Genomic DNA, 16,372 nt, shown 5'->3' with positions numbered 1-16,372 from the left:
TCAATAAAATAAATGTACAATTTAAAAACTTTTGCTACAGTTAATTTACGCAAACCAGTGCTACGTTAATATAAAATTTGTGTGCGCAATTGAGCTGTACATTTTTTTTTTTTTTTTTTTTGAGTCGCAAATAAGGGTACTACGCTCATCATAACTGCTATAACCTGTATAATAGTTTGTCAAATAAATTATTCTCATAGAAAATGGTAAAAAAAACTATTTTCGTTATTCAATTAAAAATACAGTTGAAAAAAAAAAAAAAAAAAAAAAAACAGCAAAAAAAAAAAAACGGCCAACATGGTTCAGCACTCGTTTGTAGGAAAAACAATTTGCACGTATAAAAATAATAATAGCGATAACGATAAAATTAAATTCGAACAGTTTTGCGCGTATGATATTGAAGCCGTTTGAAACGTATTTTAAATGTCCACGCAGCTGGGGCAAGTACAATCAGGGTTGTGCATGAATCGCAGACCTCGATCGCGTTATGTTTTCGGTCAGATGATCGATTTGCATGCAGGATACTTTTACGACGTGACGCGTGTGTACCATGCACGTCTTCATGGTCTAATCGAATATTTCACTCGGTGCTACATCGCATCGCAGAGTTTCCACGTGAGATACTACACGTACCGGAGGAGTATTGCGGGGTCGTTACGGGGTAGGAGGGACGGCCGGCAGGAGTCTTCGTCTGGGAATACAAATGACTAATGCGGTTTTTACTCTCGGCACACGTGCACGCGCCGAACCTCCGCGAACTACGCAAACCCCGTCTGCCGGGGCTGCAGATGCACTGAAAATGCACTCCAATGAACATCGATCTCCGTCTCAACGACATGCACAGCAGCAGGGCAAAGTGAATAATGTTTCGCGCGAACGATTCGAGCTAACAGTCGACCGGGATGAGGGTTCTCGGCAAGAGAACCCAGAAACAGTTTGAAGTAATGATAACATTTGTACCCTAGCCGTGTAACGACGGAGCACCGTGTGTTGGAATATCGAAGCAAAAAACTCAATACGCGATCGGATTTAAATCACGTAGCTGTTGTGGAATTGGCGTGACCCCAGAAGGACACGACCCTATTGCGTACGCATATACTTCACAATTCTTCCCGGTCAAAGAGTAGTAAAGCGCTCAAAGTGTAGCACATTCAAAGCTTACGGTTATAAAACTAGGAATATGTTAAAATGGTTATTGTTTTTTTTTTTTTTTTTTATTGTTTTTTTACGATTTATAAATTGATATAATAACGATGTGAATACGATATTACGACGCTTTCGTACGATTTAATTGTATACCCGAAACGGTAAAATTCATTAAATATCTTACATAAACGGGACTGCTAAACGTTCTCAAGGTGAAATAGTCTGTGTATTAATTATTCGGAAAAAGTCGACATTCTAGAATGTTAAAGGATTTGACATTGGTATTTTTTCAAACCGGATGACAGGAAACGAAAATTACCGAATCTGCTGTCTGCTATGCAATTATTATTTTGTGAATCTGCAATTACGATGAATAATTTTTCGCATTAAATATTAATATTAATTATTATTATACTTTCTATTAAAATGGAAGTAAAAAAAAAAAAAATTTCGTGGCACTAAGTGTTATAAATGATCCGTTTGTCGCAAAACCGAAACGGAATATATATCGAATGAATGATATATTTCTAATCGATCAGTAGGTCGATTATCGAACAATCTGTGCACGTTTGTTATCCAAAATATATCATTGTAACAGGTCTTAATGATTTGACAGATTTCAAAATTATTTTTAAATAACACATAAATTCAAGGTTCGGCTTTTTGATATTACAAGTAAAGAATTAAAATTAAGTTAAAACATTAACGGAGCTAATTATTCGTTGCTTTATTTTGGAAATTATTTTTAATTTATTAAGGAACTATATTAATGTATAACGTATTAAGTTCAAGTTAAATTTATGTAAATGTGAAAAAATTGGGCAGTGGTAATTCGTGTCACCTACAGATAGTAAATGTTAAGTATGTATTTTGAGCCACGTGGTATCTTCTCAGAATATAATTTGCGTTACATACCCGTAGGTCTAATTACGCCTATTCGACCAAATTATACTATAATAAATTAATTAATAAGTTAACATATATATTGTTTAACACAATTATATTGATTTTTATAAGCACAAAAACTATTTTGTTTCAGCTAATATTTAAAATTATTTTTATTATTTTATCTCAAATTTACAAATAATAATTTTAGTTGTGTTATAAATTATTATACACTTCTCAGAAAATAATAAAAAATAAAATAAATGTATTGAGTACTATGACGAAATAATGAATCTATTTAGACAAATTTGTGTGGTAAATTATATAGTACTATTTGGTATCGGTTGTGGGGCAAATTAAATATGTATATACCTTTTTGGACGTGCTGCAAATTAATCATATTATTTTTTTCAAAGAAAGAAACTTAATATAATTATTATCAATATTATTTATTTATCTGAGATATATTGTTATAATAGCATTTCAATAGTTTGTATAATACTAGTCGATAGTATTATTAAAATGAGAAGAATTAATATGGAGTTTACTTGAAGTTATTTATGTATTTAATGTAAATTGTTTTTATACCGTTCATACAAAAATAAGTGGAATTAAATTAATAAAATAAATGTGAATATATAATATTTATATTAAATAGGTGTACCATATATCGAAGTATCATATTAATAATAAATAACCAATTGTATTTATAAAAATACTTCAGTTCAACATTTGTACTTCACTATTTAATGATTAAATATGTACAAATTATTTCAACTTTAGCTATACTTTTGGTGAGTGATGGAAGAATTTATTAAATGTTCGATGCTTTGTTTTCTAAATGCTCTCCTAGCTTAAAAAATATCCAAATCAATATAATTTGTAAAAATGCTATTTTTAATACAGAAGAGAAAGTTAAAACTTTTTTTTTCATTAATTTTTAATTTTAAGAAGTTAAAAAAAAATAATAGTTAACTTTAAACTTACATTAACTTAGTTTTTCTTATACCGAGCGTCCATCAAAGTAAAATCACGTGTGATGTAGCGGACGTGTAACAACAAAATTACATGTGTTGTGACTCAACGCCTACTTATGTATCTAGTAATTAGTAATTCGTAATTAGTAACACTCGTAGTCTCTATGTTTCCTTCATCAAACGACTATAATGTTTTGATATTTTGTGAATTTGATCAATGTTAAAACGTAAATAATATAAAAAAGACGGTATTGGTTTCATCTATATTGGAAAAATAATCAAAAAATTAAACGCAGTGTTTTTGATGTAGTCAAATAGTTGTACACCTACTCAGAGCGATTCCAATAATTTTATGAAATAAAATAATTGATCAAAACAACATTTATGTAGAAAATGTCTACCAAGTGGAATTATAATTAATATTATATGCATTATTATTCATAAAATCTTTTCCCGAGAATTGTCGACTAAGTTCTTGTTGCTGTAGTCCGAAATAATATGATTATAAATACATGGATTGGTTTCAATTATACTAAAAAAAAGTATATTTAAATCTAAATAGTTTTTCATTTTTATCTTATACTTTCAAAAATTAAGAAAATAAATAAAAATACAATCAATTACTAACCGCTTGTCACTAGAACAAATAAGTGGCACGTAATGTAAAATGAAACATGCTGCATTTGAATGACACCGATGTAACATGCCGTTTGTCATATCACTATTGTATTAGTTTCATTGGCGTTAAATCTATTTATTATATTGTATTGATACAAAGTAACGTGCTGGATGCACGCGCCACTAAGCTACATCACTTGTCACGCCACACGCACGTTACTTTGGTGAGCGCTTGGCTTTAAATAAACTTAACGAGTTAAAAAAAATATCTTTAACCTGTACCCAACATCGCATAAAAGTATTTGGTGTATGAATAATAATTTTTCGTTTAGTCGTATTTTAGTTCATAGTATGTATGTTGTACGTAAGTACCATCGTAACAAGTACAATTGGCATTGTAATATAACGCTTATAATAATAGTAGGTTCAAAGAACAAAGTATTTTTTTTTTCATATTTAATTACGGTTCTTGTAGTTCACTATTTGTTGACATCTTGAGATTTATTTTAAAAATAAAATTATTGCAACCAATTTAATTCTATGCTTGCAAGAGTATGAAATATGCTGACGCATTATAAATAATAAATAGGAAATTTAATGTAAAAAACACAGTGTATATGATATGTGTGATTATAACTTCAACTTATCAGTATGTTTTATTTGTGTATCATTTATAAATACGTGTAATCTATAATAGTTTAATAACATAAATCTTATATTTATTTATTTTATTAACTATAATAAATACTTAGTTTATTCCTGGATCATTTATAAATAGTCCTAGGAAATAAAAATTTGGATGTTGTTGTGTTGGTACTTGCAATTACGAATTTCTACGTGAATTTGGATAAAATTATGTAATCCTTCACACTCCAGCAATAATCTTAATAAATTAAAATTTATTAATTTAATTTATTAATTTATTAATTTAAATAAGTTGGTTAATTATATATTATAGATATGCATATCATTTATTTCAAATTATTTAACCTATGAGCTAATAATTATTATATTAAATTGAACAGTTATGTTTTGACGATCTTTAGTTTAACGCTTTTGTGTGTTGTATTTTCAGGGCCGGCTCAAGGTATAGGCGAGCTTTGCACCTGCCTAGAGCGGCACTTTAGTAGGGGCGGCATTTTCAAAATTGACTTGTACATTTTTTTTTAGTTCTATCGGTGTTTTATATGAAAAATATTTAAATGAATTCAATCGTGAAGACCACTTAACTATATAATACAACAATATTGGCTAAAGTTATTATATTACTTCATATTACGGCCTACGCTGAGGGTTTACAATTATTCCAAAAGTATAAATAACCACACAATCACTTCCGCAATTTCCGATAGCCGCGATAGTGATAGGTTTTGAGTAATAACTATATAAATCAATTTTAAGTTTTTCTACGTATAATTTTATACATAAAATAAAAAAGTACAATTTTTATTTATACAGATATGTCATAAAAAATAGGAGGAGGGGCTAAGTTAAAATAAGAGCTTTTTTTTTTTTTGAGGCGGCAAAATTTGATTTTGCCTAGTGCTCTGTTTTTGCTCGGGCAGTGCTCTGTGTATTTTGTATAATTGTATAACTGTGAGTCATTTACTTTATGTATGATAAGTTAAGATAACTATAATAATTAAAATACTGTTATTCACTGGGTTTTTTGAAATTAACTTACATGAACATGAGTAAGAAATATTAAGCTTAAGGAAGTAAATTTATCCAAAATGAGAATAGAAAACATTATACGAGATAAAATGAGACAACGGAGTCACAAAAAGCACAGTTCGCACCACAATTATTCAATATAACAATAATTTTAAACGATCAATCGTGATATAAAAATAACTATTATAGAATACGATGAGTAAAATCAAAAAAATAATTGAAATAATCAAATGTTGCTAAATTTATAAATTTATTATATATATAATATTTATACTGATTATAGGAATCGAAAAAAAAAACCTGCACAGTTAAAAAATAGATTTAAAGAAAATCTAATTACTTATTCATTGCATATTTTTTAAGCTACTATTATACCAAGAAACCTACGTGTGTTGTTTAAAAAAAAAAAAGCTCTTAAACACTCTAGACTGCACACTTCGTATTCTTCGTATTTTGTTACAAGACTGATAGACAATTTGCTTATGACTTTGGATAATAAAATGTCCTATCCAATGTGTATATTAAAAAAAAAAAAAAATGCAATAAATCGATTTACGTCCACGTGATGACCTTAATTCGCTGACATCGACTTGCGTTGAAAAACGTCTTCCCTTGATTGTCGAACATGACGTATCCGATGTGTGCAATATACCTGTATGTGACGCGATTCATTGATTAACTTCGGTCGATTGATGATATAATACAAATCGTTTACTCCCATCTCAACGCTTTGTTATATTCAAGTTTTATTCTAACGGGCAGTACGACCCAAATTGGGTAGTAGGAAAAATCAAAAGGGCAGTTGACTTTCAAAAAAAGTCAAAATTCCAAAATATCGATGTACAATTTATTTGGAGAGAGGGTAAATATTATAATCCAAATAAATGTCATAAAACAAACTTTTCAGTGTTTGGGCGGTAGGTAAAAATCCTTGGAATAAGTCCTGGTTATGCTATTATCGATGTGGTCTGTTCGCAGATACCAGATACGTGGATGATTTTCGTTCTTTATCAAATTCTTCGAATTCACCCGAGGAAAGAGCTTTAAGTTTGTAATCGTTGAATAATAATGTCAAACATTATTACTAACCGCGTTACCAGATTTTACGACATGAATTTGTGGCGTCACTACAATGTCACGGTTACAACATTGGTTAAGAAAAAATATAAAGTATTATATGAACCGTATTATGATTTGTACCATCTTGTCAGCGGTTTTATATTTTATCATAACATTATCATTGTTGTTATTATTATCATTAACGTTTATATACCATCTGCAAGCTTTTGCGATGGCTCGTAAAGTTTCACGGCGAGTGAAATAAGTTCATACAATAACACCATACGATAAAACCGCTATTTTACTATCGACATTTGGTTCATGCGCTCACAGGATATTACTCGTTTATAAATGTATCGTACACGTTTACCGAAGTAATCTTAATCCTGGCAAAGTTTCCCGTTGCGCGCATATATAATAATCGATAATAACTAATGCTATGCCGCGTATCAATGGACATTGTTTATCGACACACGTAGTGAACTAATGTGAATAATGAATTACGAAAAGTTGGTGAGATACGTGAAAACTTGGGTTTATAGGGTGTTGATGCGATAAAAAAGAATTTATGATGAGTAGGTATTCAAGATTATACGTCGATACGAGTGATCAATATGAGATTACAATACCTTTCGCGTTACTCATCGTACATGTTGTTCAAGGCATACATTACGGGTTGCACCAGTGTTATATAAATATACCATTTAAACGAAGGAGAATAAAGTATACCTTCATATTATAACGTTCCGACCACCAACAACTTGAACATTTTAATAGCTAAGCAACTCAATTAACCAAGATACCACTCGGAAACCAGATCAGGATTCACGCAAGCTATGTGAACTTTCACAAACTTTCAACGAAGCGTGTGGGTTTAACACAACCGATTTCACATGCGGCGTCGGGGCGCGACCATGGGTGCAACTAGAGACCAAATATTGGCGGTGCTGAAACTATTAAAAATAAAATTGAACGATATTTCACTGTAATTACTATAGATTATATAGATCTGAAAAAAACGAGAGTGCTACATTTAAATTAGGGGTGCTAAAAACTCTATTGCACTCATACCGTTGTTGGGTAGTTTCCCCCCTCCACTGAAAGTAATTTTAAGAGTTCGAAATTCTGGTAAAACAAACACACAAATATCTAAATAACTGTTTAGGTAATTTAAAATTTTTAAATTTAACATAGTTTTCTTCAAAACAAAGTGACTGAATAGCCATTTTTTGTTTATTTTAGCTGTCTTCGTAATTAACATTTAAAATAAATAAAAATTAAACACGTAACTCTTGACTTGGTTTTAGTAATATATTTAAATAGTGTAAATAAACAAAAACGTAGTCGTATGAAAAACAAAATCTATTTGATAAATTATTATAATCGGTCGTAACATAATTCTGTGTTCTGTTGAGTTTTTAAAATCATCAATAATTTGTATCGTATTTAAATTTATAGCTATTTCTCGATCGGCAGTTAAAATCATTAAGCTATTTAATCTCTCTTTGAGCATAGAACTTCGTAATTTCGTTATCGCATTGGTATATAATTTGCGTTCTCGGAAATAAATAAAATTGTCCGGGTCCGAGTAAGAAAAAATATAATCATGATTATAGTGCAATATAAAATCGTTTAATATAAATTTAAATACCAAACGATATCACGATTTTTATCCGATTTCGATATTTTTACGAACAAGGCTCTGCGTTCAGAATATGTAGCATATAACTAATCCATTGGCCACGAAGTTTACGCACGTACTCATGTGAAGTTTAAACACCAAACGCTGTTTTCTTCGATCTTTATTCTTCGCATCTTTTTGGTTTTCGGCGGAGCGCTAGCAGAGGCCGTCCCGCGGACAATAATAATAACTATAGTAATAATAAACAATCGCGCTTATTGCGAGTCTACCGAAACTGCACCGCACACGACCGTCTGCGAATGTCGTTTTAATCCCGACCTTGTGTACCTGACCCTCTCCGCCACGCATCAACTCGATTTCTACCCCTGTCGTTGCGCGCGCGTCCGCTGGTGGCAGAATTTTATGGCTTCGTCCGTGCCGGGAGGCTAAGACGCCTAAGACTCCCTAATCAGTTCTGTACACGCCACGTGGGCTAACCTAACCGTGAGTGTATTGTGTTCATACGCCGCTGATCACGGTTAATGAGTAACCTCAGCGGTAGGCGATACCGTTGTCACGATTAAACAGCACCTTCGAGTAACATTTCAATTTAATTTCATTAGACACATCGATACACAGTCTTATTATGGTGATCCGATTTTTCGTCATCGTATGGACGGCAACGTTATCGAACACACGATAAAGATTCTAATGTGAGAGCTGCGTAGACGTGTCGGTCTTCAGGAGTTCGACTCAGCACTCTAATGTTCCCAATTCCTTTCGTTTCGTATCAAAATAATTTAAATAAAAATAAATATCGTTTAAGCTAAATGTCTCTTATTAAATAGAAATAAATTTTTTCATGCATTCTTCCGTGAAAGTGCTATAGGTAAGTTAATGTATTTTATTTGAAACTGTGTTGTAACTTGAGTATTCATAGTTATATACAATTTACAATTCTGTCTTTACCAGGACTAGTAAACACCCACCTATTCAATTTAAGTGGTTCAAATAATTTCTCAAGTAGTAAAGTAGTACTAAAGTACCTCTACTCAGCATCACTGGTAACGTAAAGGAGAACTGAACTCGCCCAAGTATTGTATACAAAATAATCATTACTGTTTCATCCATACGAGTCGAGAAATTACCCGTTATTTTCTTGTTCGTGTATACATTTAAGATTCTCGAATTGTTTCATATCGTTTTTGACAGCGTGAGTGTTACGAATAACTCACATAATTTCGTCGGAGCGCCGCCTTCCCTCTTCCCACTCATAGGTCGCAACTTTATTGAATACAAAAATCAAGCGACTTAAGAAGGAAAAAGTGGGAGGAAAAGTACCATAAAATATTTTACCTAACCGAGTTCTAGGTCCCGCGGAGTTTGTGGCACACAATAGGTGATTAATTTTACGTCACCCGACGACGGTCGTAAAATTAATACGTTCGGCGGTCTCTTTTCTAAACCTTCACCGCGAACGTCCGCACACTCTAACGCCTTCTTGTCCGCATAATTTTCGTTTAGGGTTTAACGCGTAATTTTGAATATTCGATCTTCGTTTACGCCGTGTACACCTGCTACGGTGCCGTGGTACCCGAAGGTATTCACTTGTTAGTTTTACATCAATCGATAGTCAAACGAAATTTATTTGGTAAACATTTAAAAACGGTTATAATTATCACATTATTGTAATGAAAAAAATCTACGTGATTTTTAATGGGCGTAGACCCTTTGGATGAATTGACCCAAAATATGATCTATTTGGGCGATTAGTTACGTACCGTTAGTGAGAGTGTATATTTTACTAAACATACCATTTCAGCGAATGAATACGTATTAGTACTTTTTTATAAATATTGGTATTGTTTCGTCGGGTGGATCATACACCAAGTATCACGGTTTTCCACACCGAATCTCCTTAAGTAGGAAAAGGATTTTCTGGGTAGTCGGTTAATTAATAACTTAGGTTTTTTAAAATCGGAATGAAAAAAATGTACTTAAAGAGTTTCACCAATCAATTCGTTGCATAACTTGCATATTTCAAACTACATTCTCAGATAATTACTTTTTGATTTTGCCGTTCAGAATTCATAAGCTACTGGTTTTTAATAATTGTGTGTATATATATGCAACGTATAGTTGACAGAAATACTTGAAACAATATGAAAATGTTCCATCTCTAAAGACAATTTGAGATTTACATAAAAAGTTCTAAATTGTCACTACAAGTTATAATAACTATTAACTTTTGCTCATTTAAGAAAAAAAATTTCAGATTTTTGTATTTGATATTTGATTGAATATTATAATATACATATATATTATAATATTCATTTATACTGTATATATACAGTTGATCAAATGACTCATTTTTATGTTTGGGCATTTATAAGGTACAATGATTTTCTGCTACGATAAATTTATCATCTTATTAAATTAATATCAGAATAAATAAATTCATCCTAAACTCCAGAGTTATCTACTAATAATTGTTTCTTAATAATTTTTATTTGATTTTTCAAGTGAATTTTCAACAGCTTTTCTTTTAGAATAATTATATCTACAGCTAAAGATCTCTTTGAATTCTGGCCATGATTATGTGCTTGTGTTGTCATCTTTAATATAATTTTTATATTACAACAAGTTAAAAAACTTACGTCACGTTTTTCGTTCATACAGCGAAATTGAAAATGTTCCGTCTTGTAATTCATTTGATTTCGAGTATTTGTATTGTTCTATAGCTATGCATCTTTTCCCTTTTTTGGTCGTTAAAATATGTTCAATATTTGAATCCAAAAGAAATATTGAAACTAATGTTTAAAATGTACGGTTAATTAATGCATTTTACTCGCACGATGAACCAGGTTAGTGCTATGAAGCGTTTTGATGTACAATTTTTACTGTATGTCTGTAATATTGTTTTCGATAATAGTGGTTAGTAATTATTAATAATTATATGGTCAGTATCAAAGTGTCCGATAACTGCATTATTAAATTCTTACCTCAAGCTGGTAAAAATAATTTTATTCGCCCAAACGAACTATTTATTTTTCCGTCAAAATGATTACCTTCGCCCTTTTTAATGAAAAAAACATCAAAGAAAAACATTTCGTAAATATCGTTTTCGCCGTCTAGTATTCATTATTAAGTATTGGGTTCCCTCATTATGCGTCTTTTTCGTGACGAGTATAAAGACTAATAAAATCGTGCATCGTGGTACGGTACTAGGCATTAGCCGTAATGAAATTTTATTAATTCTTCATTTGACGTTATGACGACATTTCAATCGCATAAATGGGTACACGTAAATAAACTCTACGCGACTACGAATAAAAGTTCCATTTTTTTTGATGTATAAGAATATATATTACGTGGATATTATATTTGATTGCCGGCTTGTTTTTACGGATCGCGAGTTACGACATTGGTTTTGATTGATTGTTATTTATTTGCTGAAAGAGAGAAAGAAAAAATGTAATTATATTTCGCTACTGGTTGATGATTCTGTTGTTCATTTTTGTCGACATTCGGTTTTCAGACGTATTTTTTAGGTGTCTACTGCTCATTGTAATTACTACCATTATTATTTTTAATGTTTTAAATGAGCAACGAATAAATAGTACAGTGAAAACTATAATTTTACCATCGTTAATTTTTATTTTTTATCTTTATTTCGATATTGTACCGATGTACACATTATGACGTTGTCAAATCAAAGAAGACAAATGGATTTTAGTTTCTGAAGGATTTATAATGTACAGATGTAACGTGTCTCTTGATATTATAATACTACGATATATTTTTCATAATGATGTTAATCGAGAGAACGAGAATTCGCGCGAACTGCGACGGCGAAAAGAAGTTTCCACTATAACATTGTTTATTCATAACGTGTGACGTTATATATCTTCCGTTCAACTTATATGCTGAGTCATAAAGAATATTACTAACCCCTTTGCAGTAGCCAGCAGTCTTGCCGTAAACAACTCACATCAGTATACACTGGTAATTAGCTGACATTACCTGGCAATGTGTGTATACAACATAAATATGCACGCCGTACTTCGGAGTTCAGAGATTTGTGTTCTACATAAGCCTGGCCTCAAAAACGTTTATCTCTACACCGAATCTCCTTAAGTAGGAAAAGGATTTTCTGGGTAGTCGGTTAATTAATAACTTAGGTTTTTTAAAATCGGAATGAAAAAAATGTACTTAAAGAGTTTCACCAATCAATTCGTTGCATAACTTGCATATTTCAAACTACATTCTCAGATAATTACTTGTATAATTACTTGATAATTACTTAGGGAATTATGTCAGAGTATGTATGAATTGCGACCAAAGTATAAACATATTTGTGAAAAAAACGTTATCACGTGGATTTGTTAAAAAAACCAAAAAAATTAAACCGAATATGACTTGCTGTAAGTAATGGCAACGGAAAGTTTATTTTCCAATGAAGCAGTTACGTGTATTTGATAGGATTGCCAGATTTTAAAATCCCTAAATCGGAACATCATATTAAATAACCTCCATATGGAAACAGAATTATGTATATAATTTTGTAATTTAAATATATAATATTGGCTAATACAAAAATACATTTTTATTGTGTGTAACCATGCTGATAACCGTAATATAATGTAGAATACTATTATATGTTTTATTGTTAAAATAACATAATATTAAAATTTATTTTCTCTCAGCTTTTATAACCGGGACAAACTGAATGATCGGCCGAGACGCTGGGATATGCCTTTAAAACCGGGAAGTATGGGAAGCCTATTTATCGAATATTTGCTCCAAGCCAAATTCACAAGTTACAATTCAATTGTACTTGCAGATGTATAAATATTAAAATTAACGGGTCCAAACAAGATAATGCATAATAATATTTTATGTCAATGGTGCAAATTATGCATTCAACTTTTCTATCGCACAACACTACCTATTCACCTCTTTTAGTCGTGAAACCATTGCTTCAATAAAACCCTTATGACTCTGCCAAAAGCTGCAAGTAGGATCTAAAAACTCGCGTGGACAAACCAATTCGTATTTCGAGCTAAAAAGTGCCCGAAAAAATGTATGACCTATGGACGCGAACGAGGCGCTATCATAACAGGTAGTGAAGCGCAGTATTATTGAATACTTTTTAGCCGACGTCCGACCCAAAACCTAGGGTAGGGGGTGTAACAATTTATAAAGAGGATAAAATCAAACGTATCGTTCATACATTTGCGTTGCTGCATATTAAATAGAAGATTCACACATTTTTTTTTTAAACGTATCAATCATAATGGTTATAATAAAAACGAGTTTGATATACAAGTTAGTGATACACGAGCTTGATACGTTGGTTAACTTCGTGGCCTGCGCTTGTTAAACTTACGCGATATAAAATATACGAGTGCTTGACTCTGGAATGTAATCGAAGTTATTCGTCGTCCACGATATCAGTTCACCCGCTACTTGTGAGCTATACAATTAAAGTAGTCGGGTAGCACATAATAATACGAAATGAGTAGTACGAATCATATCGAACAAAATGATATCATATTGTGGAAAACGATACTTTTATTTTATTTCTCGCATTACGACTCAAGCTGAAAGTAGGAAGTTCCTAAAAGGGCCTAAGGTGGCGGCGACCGTTTCAAGCCCGGACCGGTAATCTTACGGTTTCCGTGGTGCAGTAGTCTTCGAACGGCGCGCGCGCGTACTTACACAAACACACACGCACACACACACACATACACACACATGCACACACACAAACGCACACACACACACACACATGCACACACACATACTACTTGATTTACTTGATGTACGCGCGCGTGTACGATGAACGTATAGTACACGTACACCTCAACGGACAGACGAACGTGATTGGTCAAGTCAGGGGTAAACGGTAGTTGGACGCGGAGTTTGCGCGCGAGTCGCAGGCCTTCGTCTCCACCGCTCCCCGACGGGGGTCGTAAAGGGCCCAAAGGGTCGGGAGAAGGGGGCGCAAGGGTGGGAAGACGCGGCCCCTACACGCAGCAGCAGTAGCCCTCGCACTCGTCCTACCCCGGTACCGCGCGCGCGCCCCGCCCGACGCCGAAACGCGACACCACCGCCGCCGCCGCCGACGACGACTACGGCATTCCGGCGTGATCTGCCGACTGGTCTGGTCGTCTCTCTGTCACTGTCAATCACCGAGCGCACACGCCGCTCGAGGGACGAACGGTTTTCGTACGCGACCACCGACCGCATATCTGGTGAGTACCAAGTCCGTTGCTTAAGATATTATCACGATGTTATGTTATCGCGTTGATCTCTTACGATCCTTAGATCGTTATTCATTCGATTGCGATTATCGCGTAAACATTAATTATAGTAAACGTTTGTGTACTGTTACTTTGCAATTGTAACGGATCGCGCATAATTTCTAATAAAAAGCGCGAAAAAATGCACGTGGACCGCGGGGGGGGGGGGGTTGTTCTTTCTTTCATAATTTTTTTTTCCTACTCACTACGGGTCCGTGTTGCGGTTCTCGCCCAGTGATCCGTCGCGCACAAAAACACGCCGTTTTCACACGAATCCGACGACATCGCGTAGTTTCACGACGGTACGTGTAATCGTTTATTTTTCAAATCAAAACACAGTCGAAAAATTCCGTATACTATTTTTCGTTCGCTTTAGCTCGAGAAATATAATAATTTCAATCAGCCACCGTTTATATTTAATTTTATAAATAACAATAATGACAATGAAAAATATTATTCAATTTATTTATATGGCATTTGAGGTATTAAACATTTGTTCGGGAACAATATTGCTTATAATATTTATTCGGTTCTCCCACGATTTTTTTCAAAATTCATTCTGGTAGTATTCATCTGTAACTCATCATATTTACGTATAATCAAAATATGTGATGTTTACATTTGATGATTAATAATCAAACGGTTCGATTGGAATTTAGAAAGAAGTATAAAGTTATTATAATTTTTCTATATTGTTTTTATTATACTCGTATGATAAGCTAAATATAGAATTTATAATAAAATATCTACCACCTATGAGCAAATGCTTGTGGTGGTGGTAGAGTTAAAATATAATATTATGAACAATTTAATTATACAACATGAAAAAAAAACAATATTCTATATATATATATATATATATATATATATAAAATATAGGATACTTATTATTAATATATTCCAATGTATGAAAATGCAAATATAAACAATTTTTTTTTTAAATATTTATTATAATTAAATAAATAAATTTATGACTATATACCAATTCTATAAATAATATGGAATATTTTAAAGAACATATGACAAATAAATTAGGAAAAAATTTTTTTTGAGTTACAATAGTACAATATACACCGTACTGATGAAAAATGTTCGACGTGTATTAAAACTGTTAATTCTTTAATTGATAGATAACTTAATTATTAGATTAAATTACAAGTTTAATCAAATTTCATACTATTCCCGTAAATTTAACTATAAATCTATGTATTTATTCTTTAAATTAATTTTAATAATTTTTAAGAAAAAATTTTATTTTTTTTTAACATTTTATTTTTAAAATAATATAAATAACACCAGATGAATCTATAGAAATGTTGGTATGTTCTAAATAGGAAATCAATCGACGCACTATATGTGATGTGTGTCTAAGGTGTACGTGCAGTTAAACACTGTAACCAATACTGTGTGACACGCAAACGGGTATTTTCTATACCTTCTATTGAAGGTTTCAGTCGTTTTGATTTTTTCCCCTCTTTATATTCTACCCACAAATCGCGTATTATCTATAAGTCTATTTTACTCAATAAAGTCTTATATTTTCAGTCGTGCCGTAAGAAAGAAAATTTGTGATTAACAAACGTGATTTATTAGTAATATTTAATTTTTAGTTTTTTTTAATTTAGTAATAATATTGATAACACATAAAAAAATAAAATAAAATAAAATAAATAAATGAATAATAATGAAATATTAACGCGTATTGTATTCTATCTGTTACGCGGTTCGGAGCATTCGATATTAATTAATAGTAGTAATTAATATGTTAGTAAATATTATGTTACAAACTTAGGTTTACTATTCGCTTTCAATTTCATAATCAGTTTCTTGCCCGAACAGTACGATATGAATTTGTGAGGGTATTTATTTTTAATGACTTTGATATTAGTTTATTTTACAAAGAAGATTGAAATCTATTAACACATGTTAAAGCATTAATATGCCTGTGCTTACTGTGTAGGTTAATTATGTAAATGCAAGTTCCTAACAAGTGTGCGTTTGCTTTGAATAGAATCCAAACGCATTTTTATATTCGTCCATACACACACACACACACACACACACACACACACACACACACACACACA

The 16,372-nt window shown here is 32.1% G+C and overlaps 1 protein-coding gene across 4 annotated transcripts in view; it reads left to right on the top strand.

The window, feature by feature from the left end:
• LOC112688762 (Down syndrome cell adhesion molecule-like protein Dscam2) overlaps nucleotides 1-16,372 on the top strand; it is a 366,044-nt gene that overhangs the window by 27,616 nt on the left and 322,056 nt on the right. For 3 of the 4 annotated variants that reach the window (XM_025562115.1, XM_025562116.1, XM_025562112.1), the window contains exon 1: nucleotides 14,138-14,237. The exons of the other annotated variant lie outside the window; for it this stretch is intronic. The gene's annotated coding sequence lies outside the window, so the exon portion shown is untranslated. Of the gene's footprint in view, nucleotides 1-14,137; nucleotides 14,238-16,372 lie in introns of those variants that run through there. 4 annotated transcript variants of the gene reach the window in all.

The sequence above is a fragment of the Sipha flava genome, unplaced genomic scaffold (assembly GCF_003268045.1).
Source record: "Sipha flava isolate LNK unplaced genomic scaffold, YSA_version1 3_pilon_pilon, whole genome shotgun sequence".
NCBI classification, from domain to species: Eukaryota; Metazoa; Arthropoda; class Insecta; order Hemiptera; family Aphididae; genus Sipha; species Sipha flava.
Note: the sequence above shows the minus strand (reverse complement) of the source record. Positions and strands in the feature narration are given on the sequence as shown.